We start from the raw sequence: 16,624 nt of genomic DNA, 5'->3' as shown, positions 1-16,624 counted from the left end.
GGAGCATGGGGCCTGACAGCACAGTGGGGCCTCCCATTTAATAGAGGAACCCTGGCTATTTTCCACATATAATATATGAGGGGAAAGTTTCCCAGACCTTTTGGAGTTTAAACAGCTCTTATAAAATGGCATTTTGATGAGCTGAGCATAAACGAATTGGAAACATTCAGATAACATTTCCCAAGGGCTTAAAAACCAAGGAAAAAAGTGCTTGGCAAGAGGTCTGAGGAGGTGGGCCAAGAGCCTGAAAAATGATTTGAGATGCTGTGATGAACCCAAAGTACCAGCAGCTCCTCCTGACAGCTGCTTCAGAAAGTCCAGGACAGGAGGCCTCAGGCAAGAGCGTGGGCTATGTTCTCTCCAGGAAGTGGCAGAAGCCACTCTGAAACTTTGATCACCTGCAGGGAGCTTCCCCACCTAGGCTGTTTATTGCCAACATCCGTCTGTCCGTCCGTCCGTCCGTCCGTCCATCCATCCATCCAACAGTCTGCCCATCCATCTGTCCATCCATCTACCCATCCATCCATCCATCCATCTGTCCATCCATCCAATAGTCTGCCCATCCATCTATCCATGTACCCACCACCTGTCTGTCTATTTACCTATATCCATTTGTATATATCCATTATCCCATTCATCCATCCATCCATCCATCCGTCCATCCGTCTGTCCATCCCCTTTTCCTCCCCCATTGAACACCCACTTTGTATGCCTCTGGGAGAGAAAGTGACAAGACTCACCTATGTCCTTGAAGAGATCAGTGTGGTGGGAGAACCTTGCAAATAAAGCCTTGAGAGGCCAGATGCAGCAGGAGCCTTGTGAAGCTTGACACCCACACAAGATAATGAAAGCAAAAAGCTTGGTAAAAACTTCTGGTGTCATTGTAGCACAGCGTTCTGCTGCCTCCATGTTAGACCAAGGTTCCCAAATCGAGATGTTCTTGGGAAGCGAGGATATGGGTTTGGTTTACCTCCGACGCAAACCTGCCCCAAGACTTTGAAATATAGCTATCTCAGCAGTGTGGCGGTCACGCTTGCCAGGGTAGAGACCCATACTATAAATATTGTCCATGCCCCCGTGCCACTCCTACCACCACTCTGTGGGGGCAGGTGGTCATGTTCTCCTTCAGGACGTGAAGGCTGAAGACAAGCCTGGCTGGAAGGGAAATAACTGAGGCTTCCTAAAGTTGGTACCATTGTCTGGAACAGGCGACGGGGCATCTTCTAATGGGTAGGAGCAGAGTCTGGGGCTCACCAATTGCCAGAAAGTTCAGGCTGTGTTATTGGGCTAGGCAATAGAGTGATTGATCTTAGCCTTAAAGAAATTGTTGAGAATAGCAAGGTCCAGGGAGGTTTTTTTTTTTTTTTTTTTTTTTTTGGTGCGAAGACAGAACTTTGGGAAGGACTTGGGAGACCTTATTTCTGATAACACTGTGCCTATCTTGTTCCCAGTGACTTTTTTTCCTGCCTTGGATATAAATATACTTTGGATCAAGAGTATATATTTAAATCCGGGGGAGCCCCAGATAAATATTTCAGTCTTCTTCTCCTTGCCTAGTCCTCTCATAAAAAGTGTAGTGCTCTAAAAGGGCAGCCATAGCACCTTCACTTCACACAGACGATTTCTAAACGGAGGCAGGAAACATATGTCCCTCACCAACCACTATGTGCACCCTTGGATACAGTCTGTTACCCACAAGTTCCCTGAGCCTGCTGAAGAGGCTAGTGTGACCTGTTGCTTATTTTGGTTTCAGCATGAGAAAGCCCTTAGGCTCCTTTCCTGTATGACTGTTCCCAGAATTCTGAGACACTGGAATCTACGGGTGGGATACGAGTGATGGGATCAGGAGCCCTGTCCCTCTGCCAGGCTGGGACATCCAGCCATTAGCTGTGGTCAGTGTCCCCAGGAGAGGCTAGAAACACAGCCAGTGTTCCTTTAGCACTCACCAGCCCAAACTCAGTTCGTGTATTTTATTAGCGGGGGCTCTGTGGAGGACCAGAACTGATAGAATAATCTTGCTCTATAATTTATTAGAGTGTCTTCCAGGCTATGGTCCTGCTAGTCCAACAATGGCTGTCTACCAACAGAAAAATCCAAGAATCCAGTAGTTGTTCAATCCACGAGGCTGGTCTTCAGCTTATGTCAGAATCATGAAGAACTAAGTAGGCTTTGATGCCAATGAAGGAATGAACGTGCCAAAGGAGAGCCAGGGCAAGCGGGCAAGCAGGCGGAAGAGCAAAGGCTTCCTTCTTCCATGTCATTTATATAGGCTGCCACCAGAAGGTGTGGCCTAGATGTAAGGTGGTCTAGATTTAAGGTGGATCTTCCCACCTCAAAAAAAAAAAAAAAAAAAAAAATGCAGTTAACTGAAAATCCCTCACAGATGTGCCCAGTGGGTTGGGTTTTAGTTCATTCCACATGTGGTGAAGCTGACAATCAAGACTAGCCATTACACTCACAAAAGGAGCCCCATTCAAGAATCCACACACCATTTCACAGATGTGCTCTATCCTGCTAGCATTTTATTTGCCCCCTGAGGTATGTATGACTCAAGGGTTCGCACCAGGAGGGTTTGGGTAGCCAAAGCTGAATAGTTACTGTTGGCCTTCCTGCCTGGGTAGGAAGGTGTCCAGGAAGCCCACAATTCCAAAGCCTGGGAAAGTATCCCAGCTCTGAGGTGGAGCAACAGTCCCAAGGGAAGGGTATCCTGAGACATTGGAGCCCAGGAGCCACAGAGCTCTGAGAGGAGGCCTCCTCAGCAAAGACATAGCAGCTCCCAGGGGAGGGTAGGCCCAGCTTTGCTGAGGAGCTTAGGAGCCTCAGCCCAGCTCCTTCTCCACCCCAGCGTTTTCTCAACCCATGCTGAGCTGAGGAACTCAGGAACCTTCATCTCCTTCACTCCTCTTCTTGGCTTCTTCCAACCAGAGAGTCACACCAGGCAGCAAATCTCTTAAAAGATTTATTGGAGGGACGAATCCAGGAGTGTCTGTCTCTGTTCTCAGGAGAAGACAGCCGAGAAGTGAACAAACATAGCCTTTATATAGGATTTTTTAGGGGGCGGAGCTTTCTAGGGCAAAGATTTCCAGAGTGAGGATTGGTGGACTTTCAAGTCCTGAGCTTGGGGGAAGCATAGGGATTGGTGGGATTTTGTTCAGCCTTTTCATCTAAATTAGCATAAATCTGGGAAAGGTCACACTGAAGGGCTGGAGATAGCATTTATGACAAAGGCTGGAACTGCCAGTTTGAAAGTTAGAGTAGCCTCAAGGGGTTTACACGGACTTGAACTCTAAGCTAAACAAAACAACTTTCCTTAACTAAACTATGAACTTATACTAAGGTGTCTGAGTTCTGGTCCTGGTCAGTGCCTGGCAGTGTCAGGCCATGTAAAGCTCCCTGCCTTGGAGGAATGGCTAGTTAATAAAATGTTGCCACAGAGATGGGCTAGTTTATACACTGTTGCCACTCACAGATAAACTCTAGCTGGACACGCCTCCCTTCTCCTGAGTTCCCCAGTCAGCAGTAGCCATAACTGAGGCCTCAGGTGCTGCTGCTTTCTCTGTGCCTTCAGCTTCTTAGTTTCCTCAGGTGTCTGATCTTAGGCCTCAGGGCTGTGGAGCAGCCTCAGCTGCTCTGGGAGTCTTGAGATGTTGCTGTTTGGAAGTGTAGAGAGGCCAGCAGCACAGCTTGAAGATCCCAGCACCAGCGCCTCTTTCAGGAACTGAGGAGGTAAGGTGGGGGTGGGGCACTCAGGGGAGCTGAAGAGCTGAAGAGGGGGTACCCAGGGAAAGATGTAGGGGGAGCCCAGAGGCAAAACTTGAGGCAGCCTAATTTGGCACAGCAGCCCACCCCTTCCACCCGGCCCCCCCCTCACTTTCCTGCAAAGTATACAAAGTTTACAAAGTATGCAAAGTTAACAAACGGAGTCTGGTTGGACGGAAGGAAACGGAGGTCCAGACAGGTTAGTGTACCCGCTCCTAGCCAAACTCTAGGAAGTGAAATACCGGAGACTATAACACAGGCTACCTGGCTGCAAAGCCTTAGGTGGAGCTCGTGTTTCCGATGCAAAGCCACAGACCAGGATCCCGGGACATCTCAAGCTTCTTGAGCCTGCTCCCAGCTAGAGATATTCCACAGTGGGACAGATTTGCTTCCTGAAAGAGAAGGCTCACCTTCAAGGAGAGTGAGGATGAGCATTGTCCTGTCAGCAAGGGGAGCTCAGCTCAAATGCTGAATAGGGGGTTGGTGCCATACTGCCCTCTTGGATCGTATTAGCTCATTATGGAAATTCTGCCACGGGGCAAAGGGTTCTTGGGGACTCCCCAATTGCAACTCAGAATGTGTTGAGAATAGGATAGCCAAGGGAGACTTAGGGGGTCTTGAGACCACCCACCTCCTTCCCATCTGTCTTCCCCATCACTGGGCTGGAAGTCTTGGCCATCACTAGGCTGGATAATCTTTACTGTCTGGAAGGGCCGATGCTTCCTGCCCCTAGAGGCTGGTGAGTCATGTGACCAGTTTGAGCTAGTTAGCTGTGGGCTGAAGGGATGAGGCAGCCTACTGGAGCTTCCAAAACAGAGTAAGAAACATGCTATCTGGGGCTTCTACAATCAGTAAAGGCCCCTGGGTAACCCTGGCAAGCACCGGAGGTCAGGGCCAAGGGTAACATCAAGCCTTCCAGCCCCAAGTAAGTGTGGTGCTTCTGGAGGGAAGGGCAAACCAAGAGAACTGAGTATCTGAGAAAAACATTACCCCAAGCCATAGTATGACATCCAAATTGTCACATGCCCAGAAAGCAGGGATGTAGAATTCAAACCCAGGTCTGTTTACCAAGCAAATATGTGCTGCCTCCCAGTAGCTTTGTGGTCACAGAATTAGAGGGTCAGCCTGTTCTAGGACAGGGAGTTTGGGAGAGTACTCAGAATGAACACGCTTGAGCCTGAGACAAGGGAGGAATTTCTCAGGCCTGGAGTCCACTTTCAACAAGCTTGTGCATATTAGAGGACAAAAGGCTCCAGATCAAGGTGCTGGTAGGTAGTCTGCATCAGAACTTGTGTTTCATAATCATGCATTACCTGTGTTTGCATGGAAGAATTGCACGTGTGTGTGTGTGTGTGTGTGTGTGTGTGTGTGTGTAGACATGCAAGAGTATATGTGATAGCTCTTTGAAGTCTCTTTTATAAGGAAAGTAACCCTATCTGAAAGTCACACTCATGGCCTAACCACATCCCATTATCCTCAGCTTCTGATTCTATCACCTGGGAGTTGTACCTATGCAAGAATGTTAGAGGACACATACATTCAGACTATAATGAAAGATACAGCATAGACCTGGTCCATTATTGATGATGCATGGGCCGGGCAAGGGATGTACTCGGAGTTGTGTGGGGGAGGGGATGACATACTGTTCAGATTTCACCCCATCCTTTGTGCATTTCCCAGAAGAAAAGGTAAACTTTGGTCCTTAAAGGCACGGTTTATAGCCATGTTCCTCAAATGTGACTGGGCTTTTATCTAAAACCCTGTGAAGGCAGCCTTGTGGTCTGGCATGAAGCCTTGGGCTCTGTATTTCATCCAGCCTCTCAGGCTGCTTCAGAGCATCACTTCGTGCAGTAAGAGTTTTGCTGATTCATGACTCCTAAGAACGAGTGTAGGAGAGACCCTGAGTGTAGGGCCGACCTGCTCAGCCCCGATTGTCTGTCGAACACCATTTGGTAGCCCACGGTGCCCAAGTGACCTTGCAGTTTTACCGATAATAATAAGTGGACTTTAAAACCAGGCCTTAGGAAACAGGTTTCAGAAGAGGCTGGTTTTATTTGGTCTCTGAAATGCTGCCAGCTTGGCTAAGGATTACACTGTCAGGTCCAAGAGAAATTTTCATTTTCTAACATATTGAAACAATTAGAGGTAGAGGACTCTTTCCCATTCTTGTTGGAAAGAAGACAGTGACTTATGTATCTAAATCTAAGTCATCACAACCTCCCCCTGGCGTAAATGCACCTTCTCCCAACTGTGCAGTTCGGCACCAAACCAGGTGCCACCAGGATAAGATTTTGTGAGTATAATTAGTTCTCAAATAGACTGATTATTGGGAAAAGATATTATCTTGGGAGAGCCAGACCTAACAGAGTGTTCTAAGGGGCCAGGCTCTTTCTTGCAAAAGAGATGCCAAGAGTGAACGTGACTAATGTGAGGGGGACTCTCTGCCATCGGGTCTGAAGATGGAAGGGTAGTATGGTAGGGGACGTGAGTGGCAGTCAACTGAGTCTTATAGTCCTTAGGGACTTTAACGCTGCCACTCATTCATCCTGTAGCTGGGGTGAACTTGGCCCCATCTCTCCTTGAGATTGTGGAAAGGAACACTACTATTTCGATGCTCTGATTTCAGCCTGTTAAGACGGAACAAAGACATCTGACCCGATGGACTGTATCTGGCGCATGGGTGTGGTTTTAGGTTGTAAAGTGTGTGACACTTCAATAGTCAGCCACATAAAACTAATACAGCCACAAAGGAGCTTTAAAACATCAGGAGCCACGTGGTGAAGCTGTGTGAATGGATGGCAGTGGTCAACATTTATACCCATATATATCCACCTTATGGCCACTACTGTCACACAAATCACAGGCTTAGAATTGAAAAGCCATATTTTTTTCCACCTTAAAATGAATGTTTTTCTTCACGTGTGTGCATTTGAATGCATGTAGTACACATGTGCGCACATGTGCGTACATGCGTGTGTCTGTGGAAGCTCAAGATGGACTCCCGGAGTAGTCCTCCATCACTCTCCACCATATATAGACTAGTTTATGCAGGTAAGCTCTGGGGGGTGGTCCTGTGCTTCTGGCACTGGAATTACAGGTGGACCTGTATGCTCTCCTGGTACTTCAGTGGCCTCTGGAGATCTTCTGGTCCTTACACTTGTGCCGCAAACACTTTGTCCACTGAATCATCTTCCCACCTCAAGGCTGATTTTATTTTAATTTAAGACTATATTTTAAATTATGGTTATGGGGTGAGTTTTGTTTTAATTAGAAAAACATTAAGCAGGGCATGATGATGCAGACCTGTAATCCCAGCACTCAGGAGGCAGAGGCAGGTGGATCTCTGTGAGTCTAAGGCCAGATCTACAAAGCGAGTCTAGGCTGGTGGGAGATAGGGGTAACGCTGGAGACATGACTCAGAGGTTAAGAGCATTGGTTGCTTTTCCAGAGGTCCCGAATTCAATTTCCAGCAGCCACATGGTAGCTCACAACCATCTATGATGAGATCTGTCTTCTGGCCTGCAGGCATACATGCAGGCAGAATACTGTATACATAATAAATAAATCTTTTAAAAAATTAAATTATGTGGTGCATGTGCACGTGAGTGTAGTTACTAGTAGAGGCCAAAAGAGGGTGCCAGATCACGTGAAACTGGAGTTAGAGGCAGCTGTGAGTCGCCTGACATGGGGACTGGGAACTGAATTCTCATCCTCTACATGAGCAGCATATAGTCCTAAACCCTGAACCACCTCTCTTCGCTCCCTCTTTCTTGTACAAAAATTGAGGGTCAGTGTTAAGAAAGCTGTTATCTTGTCAAAGTAATTGCACCTGTAAAGACAGCTTTAAGTATGGTGTGTATGTTTTTCTGCTCAGTCCAGGAGGAAAAATACAGCTTGAAAATAATTGGCTGGCCTGTTATGTGGCCTCAGGGAGATGAGGGTGAGAGTAGAGTGTTGATGCTGAGGTTAGGTCAGAACGTGTCCTAGGTCATAGCTTGGTTCTCCTTGGGGTTAAACCTGCTCATTCTGGTTTGAAAGCAATACTTAGAAAAGAGCTACATACTATTCATCTGTGTCTCCCAGATCTATTAAGGACAGCGTCTTGCATAAGAGCTAAGAGGAAAGACGAAACCTCAAAGGACTATTTTGTTGCTCTGTGTATCCTGGTCCCTGTAATCAAGATTCACCTTTAAGGATGCGGAAAGCCCTTAAGGAAGGGGGGGGGGGGTAGAACACAGGTAGTATGAAGGGGAAGGGAAAAGGGGTGTTCAAGTGAAGACTGATGGGAATGTAGGGCATAGCAAAGGGGGCTGGGGTGGATAACTAACACTAAGGATGCTTTAAAAATCCCCACTGAACCCAGTTTACAAGCATACTAAATATATTCATATCAATGCTGCATGTCACCAAATAAAACTCCCAGCACTAGGTATGAGGTTTCTTCTCTCAAGTTGTTGGGCAGAGGTGTCCTAGAGACCTCCCCAAAACAACACAGACTCTTGCCGTGTTCTTGGTTGCCCAACAGAATTTGATGGGTAAGACGCTATTGCTTGAAGACATCACACACGTTAGTCACAGGACATGGAGACGTCAAATTGCTGCTGACCAGGAAGTTTCCTCTGTGGTCGCTACCTTCATAGTATCAGGAGGTGCATGGCAGGCTGCGTTGCAGGGGTGGGGGAGCCATCTATAGTCTAACCCAACTACCACTTCTGTGAATTATCATAGTGACTGGTGTGGGAAGATATGCAAATGAGGGCGACAGTGGTGTGAATGTTATGGGGGTAACCACTGATTGGGTTTGAGGCTCACTCTACAGGAAGAGACGTCCCCGGTACTGTAGACCTGGCCAAGAAATTGACTGAGAAGTTTACCGGACCCATGGATGAATCTATTACTATTAGCCTGCTAAATGGACATAGCATCAAAATGCTTCTTAAACTTGTATCTCTCCACCCATAGACTTGAACAGCTCTCTGGCCTCTTCTGAGATTTGTTTTTACTCCCCTCTCAGTGGCTGATGATTAACGTAGACACTCACAATTGAGGGCTCTGCACCTTCTCATTTCAGCGGGGGTGATGGGTGGTGGGGGGAGGGGGGGCTTGGGGTGGAGTTGTTGGGTGCCATGGTTTCAATCTGAAATGTCAAAATGAGGAGAGTAATTGCCTTTTCACTATTCAGCAACAAATGGGAAATCTAAGTCACACTCCTTACGCTCTAAAGTTCATTGCAGAAAAGGAGCAGGAAGATTGTGAACCTGTTAGAGCTGAGGCCCAGCACTTGGGCTCAGATCCTGAACCTACCCATTCCCCCTCTCTGTCATGGAATATGTACTTTGTGCATTGTCATTTGATGTCTGTATCTCTTTAAAAAAAGTCTTCTCACACGGGTTCCCAATAAAGAAATTATCTTGTGGCTTTGGACTTCTGAACAGTGCTTGAGAATTTTCTTGCTTTCTAGTTGATGCAGGAGAGCCTACCCCACAGTGGGCAATATGATCCACAGGCAGGGTTCTGGGTTATATGTATTTAAAAAGCTAGCTGAGTGAGAGCTAGAAAGGAAGCAGGAAGCAGGATCCCCCCATGGTCTCTGCTTCACTTTCTGCCTTGAGTCCTTGCCATGATGTCCCTGAGTGATGGACTGTGAGGTGGACATCTAAGCCAAATAAACTCTTTCCTCTTCCAGAAAACTAAAATACCTGTACTCCCCCTGCCCCCGCCCCCCAAAAAAAGAAGTCCCAGGGAGAAACCTTCCTTGTTTCTTCTATCTGTCGCTGGCTAGTGCTGATCTTCCATGTTCTGTGGCTTGGGACTGTGTCATGCATGGTCTTCACTGGGTTCATCTTACTTGGTTGCCTTTTTGTCTCCATCCCTTATATGTGCATAGGACTGAGATTTACTCTAATCCAGTATGGCCTCTGACCGGCTTGTTATATCTGCAGCGACACTATTTCCAAAGAACATTCTGAGATTCCACATCGACTTGAATAATTTTAACATCTATTATATTTGAACTGTGTGTGTATGTGTGTGTCTTACATAGGCAGGATGTAGGTCTAACATAAGCTCTGATACTCGTCTCTTTTCATGTAAGACAGACATAGAATTGGGCAGCGCCCAGAGTCTAGGTATAGAGTCTCACTATATGTAGACCAGGCTGGCCAGAGACTCATCTGCCTTGGCCTTTCAAATTCTGGCACTGAATGCGCTCACCACTACTCTCAGGATGAGCAATGACTCCTGCCATGTCAGTCTTCTTCCACTCCTGGCTCAAAACCCTGGCCTACCTTTTCCCAAATTCTTTACTGAGTCTACTTTCCCTCACACTCTTCTAAGAGCTAAGCTTGTGGGGAATACACATTTTGGGCAGAGGCCTTCAAAATGGAGAACTTGGCCTCAGTTCAGTGTGTCCATTAGATTTTTCACTTCAAAAGCACTGTGGAAAAATCCAGACTAGAGGTGAATCATATCCCAAAAGGTAAAAAGCTATTTCTGGGGGTCAGGGGGCAGTCAGAACTCCTATTCTACCAGGCCAACCAACCAAAAAACAAACAAACAAAAACCCAAAACAAAAACAAACAAACAAACAAAAAACCTCACAGGTGCCTTAGAAACTTAGAAAGCCACCTTGAAGGAGGCTAAAGTTCAGGTACTGTGTGACTGTCATCTGTTAGTAAAAGACCTCAAATCCAGTCCTTGGGATGCTGGTGGAAACAGTGACAGCAGTTGAGTCGTGCCAGGTTAGGGGCCTGGGGAGCAGAGATCCTGAGTCCCATCCAGTTCCTGCACCTGCAAACTTGGCCTCTACAGAAGCAGAGCCAAGCAGTCAGGTATGGTCTAGAGGTCACACCTTGCAAGATAGGAAGTCCTTCTGAGCAAAGCCAGCCCGGGAGAGCTCAAGTTCCTTCCATGTTTGCTGCTTTCACCCTGGAGGCAGAAACGGAAGCAAAGGCCTTGGAGGAAGGCATCCCATGACCATCTTCTCAGGTGTGGTGTCACACACACAGGCTGTTTTCTTCCAAACCAGTCATCAATTAAGAGGATGCCCCACTGATTTGCCTGTGGGCCGATCTGATGAAGACAGTTCTTCAATTGAGAGCCCCTCTTCCTGGGTGTGTCTAGGTTTGTGTCAAGTTGGTAAAACCCGAATAGCATAACAAAGAACTGTGCCAGGGGAGGACCCTGGATCGGTGGCAGGGAAGGGGAAGGTTGGAGGCTAGGCCTTCTGCTCTTCCCCAGGCCATGTTCAAAGCTTTTAAGATGCATTTGTAGATACCTGGGCCCTCAGTGTGGTAGAGTACATGCTTAACGTGAAGGGCGCATAGGTCTGATCCACAGTGGAAAGGAAAGGAAAGCCGCTGGGAGACGCAGCTCAGTTGGCAGAGTGCTTGTCTAGCGTGCACGGAGCCCTGGGGTTTAGCTCTAACCTGACGTACACTCCTAGTGTGGTACCTGTCTGTAAGTCCATCACTTGGGACGTGGAGGTAGAAGGGTCAGGAGTTCAATGACATCTTTGTCAACCAAGTGAGTTCAAGGACAAGATAAAAGAGATTCTGCTTTTAGAAGAACGGAGAAGTAAAAGGGGTCCCCGCTGCCTGTCGCAAAGATGTGCAGTGTTTATAAAGGGCATTAGGCATCCTCGACCTTGGAATTATTCTACCAAATCTTTGCCTCTTAGGGGATGAACCCAGAGACAGAACATGGCAGAGCTGGCCTTCCAGAGAACCTGCTGGCTAAGAGTATGCCAAGGCTACCCCTGCTGTCAGATCTAGGGGACCGGAAGTTCATTCTGGCCCTGTGTAAAGTCTGTGGTCACTAACACCTGATTGCTGGAGGCTCCACTGTATAGGTAAGAAATACAAACCAAAGCTGGGCATGGTGGCACAAACCTTTAATCCCAGCACTCAGGAGGCAGAGGCAGGTGGATCGCTGTGAGTTCGAGGCCAGCTTGGTCTACAAAGCGAGTCCAGGACAGCCAAGGCTTCACAGAGGAACCCTGTCTGAAACAAAAAACAAACAAACCAACAAACAAAAAAGAAATACAAACCAGAGGTGACACAGAAAGTGGCGTTCCTTTAGCTCCACAGGGCTTCAGGGACAACCGTGTGGGCATCTTATTTTCCAAGTAATAACCCAGAAGAAAGAGAACCAGGTGTTGGTTGGGAAAGAGTATAGGTTCTACTGCGGCTCCCAGGGTCCCCCAGGGTACCTGGGGCTTCTGAGGGAGGAACCCCTCCCCCCACTGAAAAGAGCCTGACAGCAGTAGGAGACTTATTTGAGGGTGCAACCAGGCTTCAGTGGGGCCCGGCATGCATTGCAGGTTCGTCCAGCCACTGACTTTGTTCATGTACACACAAGATGCAGATCTCAGGCCCCAACAGAAGGCACTTCACAAATGAAGCCAAGCGAAGCTTAGAAACAACTGTTCCTGCGACCACTCCTTCAGCCATCCTCCCCCAGTAACGGAGGACCCCCAGGGCCCTGCCTGTCCCCACAGGGAGCTCAAACCAATCGCATCTACCGGCATCTGCCAAAACATTTTTGTGTTGAGCTGGGCCAGGTCAGGTCCTTCACTTCTGTGATTTATAGATGACACCTCAGGACTGGCTGTGTGGGCCAATGGTTACGCAGCTAGTGGCTGGCGCAGACTCGGCCAAAAGGTTGCAGGGAGAGCCCCAGCTGAAGTCACCACTGTGCTAGTTACTAACTTGAATCATCTTGGGGGAACCCCCAGACCTCTGAATACGTGGTTTGCTCAGGTGCAAAACGGGAATAGTAGTGTCGTTGGTTTTGGCACCTGGGTGAGGAGTCAGTGAGTAGGAGCGAGTTGAGGGCTTGTACGCTGCCAGGAAAGCCACAGTCTTGATTCTATTTATATTAGTGGTTTCAGTGTCTTTTCGCCGAAATGGTGCGGTATTCCTGTGTATGAACCTGTGAATGGGTTGAACAAACATTTTCCAGGCCCGTCCTATGTACTCAACAACCAAACCAAACACGCACTAGGCCCTGATGCTCCCAATCTCCTCACTGATGCTGTGTTGAGGAGATGGTGGTGGGGCCACAGGGAACAGCAGGTACCAGGGATGAGTGCTCCTTGTGGCCATGGACAGGCAGTCAAGCCAAAAGCATGAAAGAAATCTGAGTCCCTCTTACATGGATTCTCAGGGCTGTTGAAAGTGAAACAGCTGCAGACCACAGGGAAGGGGGGGCATGGGGGGGATGAGGGGGGGGGGAGGGGGATGTCATGGTCCACAGGGAGAGCTCTAGATACAAGGGCCCCTGCTTCCAGCCCCAGCTGTGCCATGTGACTGAACACCCACAGAAAACTCACTTCCGATCTTGGGCCTTGGGCGGCGTCCTCCTCACCGAATGAAAGATTTCGAGCAGGTGACACTTCTTCATTGTCTCCAGCCGGTGCTGTCCACCATCTTCACAGTACCACCACCATTACTGCTTATTGAACCAGTACGATTTGCCAGCCCCACTGGAGCGCGCTCCAAATACTGTGCCATCCCCATTGCTAGGGAGCAGGGCAGCATTTATTTTTCTCATCGCCAGATGCGTGAGCCAACTGGGTCTCAGCGTGGTCAGGGATCTGATGAGGTACAGTTCACTGACATTCATCTACCAAGCTCAGCAGTGGGACTAATAGTCGACAGAGGCTGAGAGAGGAATCTAGCAGGCAGCGACATGGTGTGTTGAGACCCGTCACCGAGAACAAGACAGGATGGAACCAGCCCAGAAGACTTAATCACAGCTAGACACCCGGAGGTAGCCAGGCGGGGAGCCAGGAGATGGATTTTGCACTTGAGTTGAGGACAATGCTCCCTTCTTTGTGACCCCTAGGCAGTATCTTCAGCCTCTTTGGCTCCAGTTTGTGGGTCACTCATTAATCGCATTGGTCTCACAGGGTACCCAAAGGACCAGTAAAGAAACGTATGGAGATGCAAGGCAGGGATGCATAGAATAAATGCTTCATATGTCCTCACCATTATTTTTTGAGGCTTCACGTTTCTCCCATTTAAAAAGAAAGGTGGCCATAGCCATTTCTTCTCTGGAAAGAAAATGAAACGGGCCAGCGTGTGTGAAAGTGATTTGGAAATGTAAACACGCAGTGCGGTATTATTGTTGGCAGGGTTCGCCCGGCTCTCGTTGGGCAGGTGGAGGGAACATTACGAACATGGGGAATTTTATGTGTTGAGCTAGGAGAACAAGATAGAGAGACTCACATGCTAGTCACAAAGGGGGAAAAATAGTCTTAAATAAAACTGTGTTTTCCCACCAGGTTTGTGGAAAGAACATAAAATCCCCCTGATATTGGCCTTTTGTTTAATGAAAGGAGAGGAAAGTGGATTTAGAGAGCCTGCTAGCGACCCCAGCAATGTGCTGGTGACACTTGTGAGAGGTCTGGAGGGCAGTGTTTTGAGGGCTCCTTGTCTTCAAATCAATTAGTGACGAATGCTAACCTCTGGTAACCTACTGAACATTTAGGAAGCTTCACTCTGGGTTACTCACTGGATGTTTGTGGCTAAATGGGCCTCCACATGTGTTTCTCCAACTGAGTTTGTGTGCTGGGCGGTCCCTTGGTTAATATATGCATATACATTCACCAGCCAGGAAGAGCCCCAAGCCGTGTTTCTCTTGGTTCTGTTTGCAATTTCATTACATAGATGCTGATGAGATTGTCGTGGTAGGACCAAGCTCCACACTTGGCTCCCTCTGCTCCATGGAGAGGCAGTATTAGAGCTGAGCGTTCCAGCACCCCTGCCACGCACTTCAGTTTTCTAGCTACACCAACTTCTCCTGTGAAACTATCCAAGGCTCATCCCCTTAACGTAAATTTAGATTAAGTTATTGCTGCAGTTACTTAAAGGTCCCACAAGAAGCAGTTTAAGAGTCGAAGGATTTGTTCTGGCTTACAGCGTGAACGGAGTGTTCTATCTTGGTAGGGAAGGCCTGGCCCTTGGGTCACTTGCATCCATATTCAGGAAGTAGAGAGAGTGGGAAGGATGCTTGTGTTGGCTAGTTCTTTTCTTCTTATGCAGCCCAGGACCCCAGCCTATGGGATGGACCCCCCGCCCCCCGCATTGACCTACTCTACCCCTTACAGATATATGCAGAGGTTTATTTCTGTGCTGATGCTAAGTGCTATCAAGTTGACAATCAAGACCATAATAACAATGAAGATCTTTCTGCACTCAGGAGCCTGCAAAGGCATTGGAGTTTCTGGGCCAGAGGCAGAGGGCAACGATTCTGCAATTATCACAGCACAGCGTGGGCATGGGCTGGAGGTAGAGGGGCGGCTGGCAGGTCGCAGAGTCCCGGTTCAGATCCTGGCTCTTCTTGCTGGGTAGGGCTCTGCTCTCTCAGAACTTGGTGCCCTTTATTAGTAAGGCTGTGTTTGAGGATGACCTCACTGAATGCCGTGGATGGAAGTGGTATACTCGAAGTAGTTTCTAGCCTATATCGGGGGGGGGGGGGGAAGGGCAGGATTCAGGTAGCAGTGGTGCTGACACATGGCCTAAAGCTTTGGAAAAGGAAAACTGGGGAAACGATGTGGCCAGCATTCAGACAGAATGCATTCAGAGAAAAGTACTTGATTGAAAATCCAAGGTCCTGGAGCTGGGGAGATGGCTCAGAGGGTAAAATACTTACCGTGCAAGCATGAGGACCTAAGTTCGGATCCCAGCACCCACATAAAATCTGGGTGTGGCAGCAGACACCTGGAACCCCAGAGCTGGGTAGGGAGGGTAGCAGAGATCGGTGGGTTCCCAGAACTCATTTGCAAGCCAGTCTAGGCTCAGTGAGAGACCCTGTCTCAAAAAATAAGTCAACCAGGAGTTCTCAAGATGGCTCTGTGAGCTAAGGTGTCTGTCTGTAACTAAACCTGACAATCTCAGTTCAAATCCTAGAACCCACATGGTGGAAGGCGAAAACTGACTCTGGAAAATTGCACACTGTAGCTTACACTTGACCCCCCCCCCCACCCCATACACAAAATAAATTAATAAAAATGTTGTTAAAAAAAGTCAACCCAAATCAACTCCTGGTCTCTACATGAGCATGCCCAGGCAAATGTACTGGCTTGCGCTCGCACGTGTGCGCGCACACACACACACACACACACACACAGCCTCAACTGGACATTGGTGAGGATGACAGTTGCCTGCAGTAAAACTGTTATTCTGTTTTATAGGGGAACAGGACCCTTGGGATCTAAAGGATTAGTCGGTCTTTCTCCAGACACTTACTGTCCAGGACATGAGCTATGCATTGTAGTTTGAACAGCCCATAGATATGAGATGATCTGAGCTATGAGAGGAGGAAGCCCTTTCTCCCGGACAGGAGACGTTCATTCCCCTTGGCCAGGCTCAGGGCTAGCATCAGGCAAGTTGGTCATTTTGTACACAGGATTAAGGAATGATATCATGGTAAGCCAGGAGCCACACTGAGTGGTAGTGCTTCATGAAGAAACTGTTTAGACTTTTACCCTGTAGCTCATAATAAAGTAACCTTCAAGTCAGGTGACACTGAGCAGAGGTGAGGTGACAGCAAGGTTATCCTAGGGAAAACAGTGCATTTATCTGTGTTCTGTGGGAGGACAGCGGAGGAAAGTCGGCTAACCTGCCGAGTGAACCCTCCCTGCCTGCCCGCAGCTATCTCGAGACAGGAGGATAGGACCAGCCTGGAATTCAAACCGTTTGTTTTTGGAATGCTGATTGTGTTTTGTGGGTTTGGCAGAGGCATTTTCAGTCATTGCTCTGGTTAACTCATGCTAGGGAGACAAAGCTGGGTGTGTGTGTGTATTGTGTGTATACATATGTGTATGAATGTGCATGTGTGTATGTATGTGTTTATGTGTGTA

Source organism: Acomys russatus, chromosome 4 (assembly GCF_903995435.1).
Source record: "Acomys russatus chromosome 4, mAcoRus1.1, whole genome shotgun sequence".
Taxonomy (NCBI): Eukaryota; Metazoa; Chordata; class Mammalia; order Rodentia; family Muridae; genus Acomys; species Acomys russatus.
The sequence above is the reverse complement of the archived record's forward strand: the minus strand, read 5'-3'. Positions refer to the sequence as shown.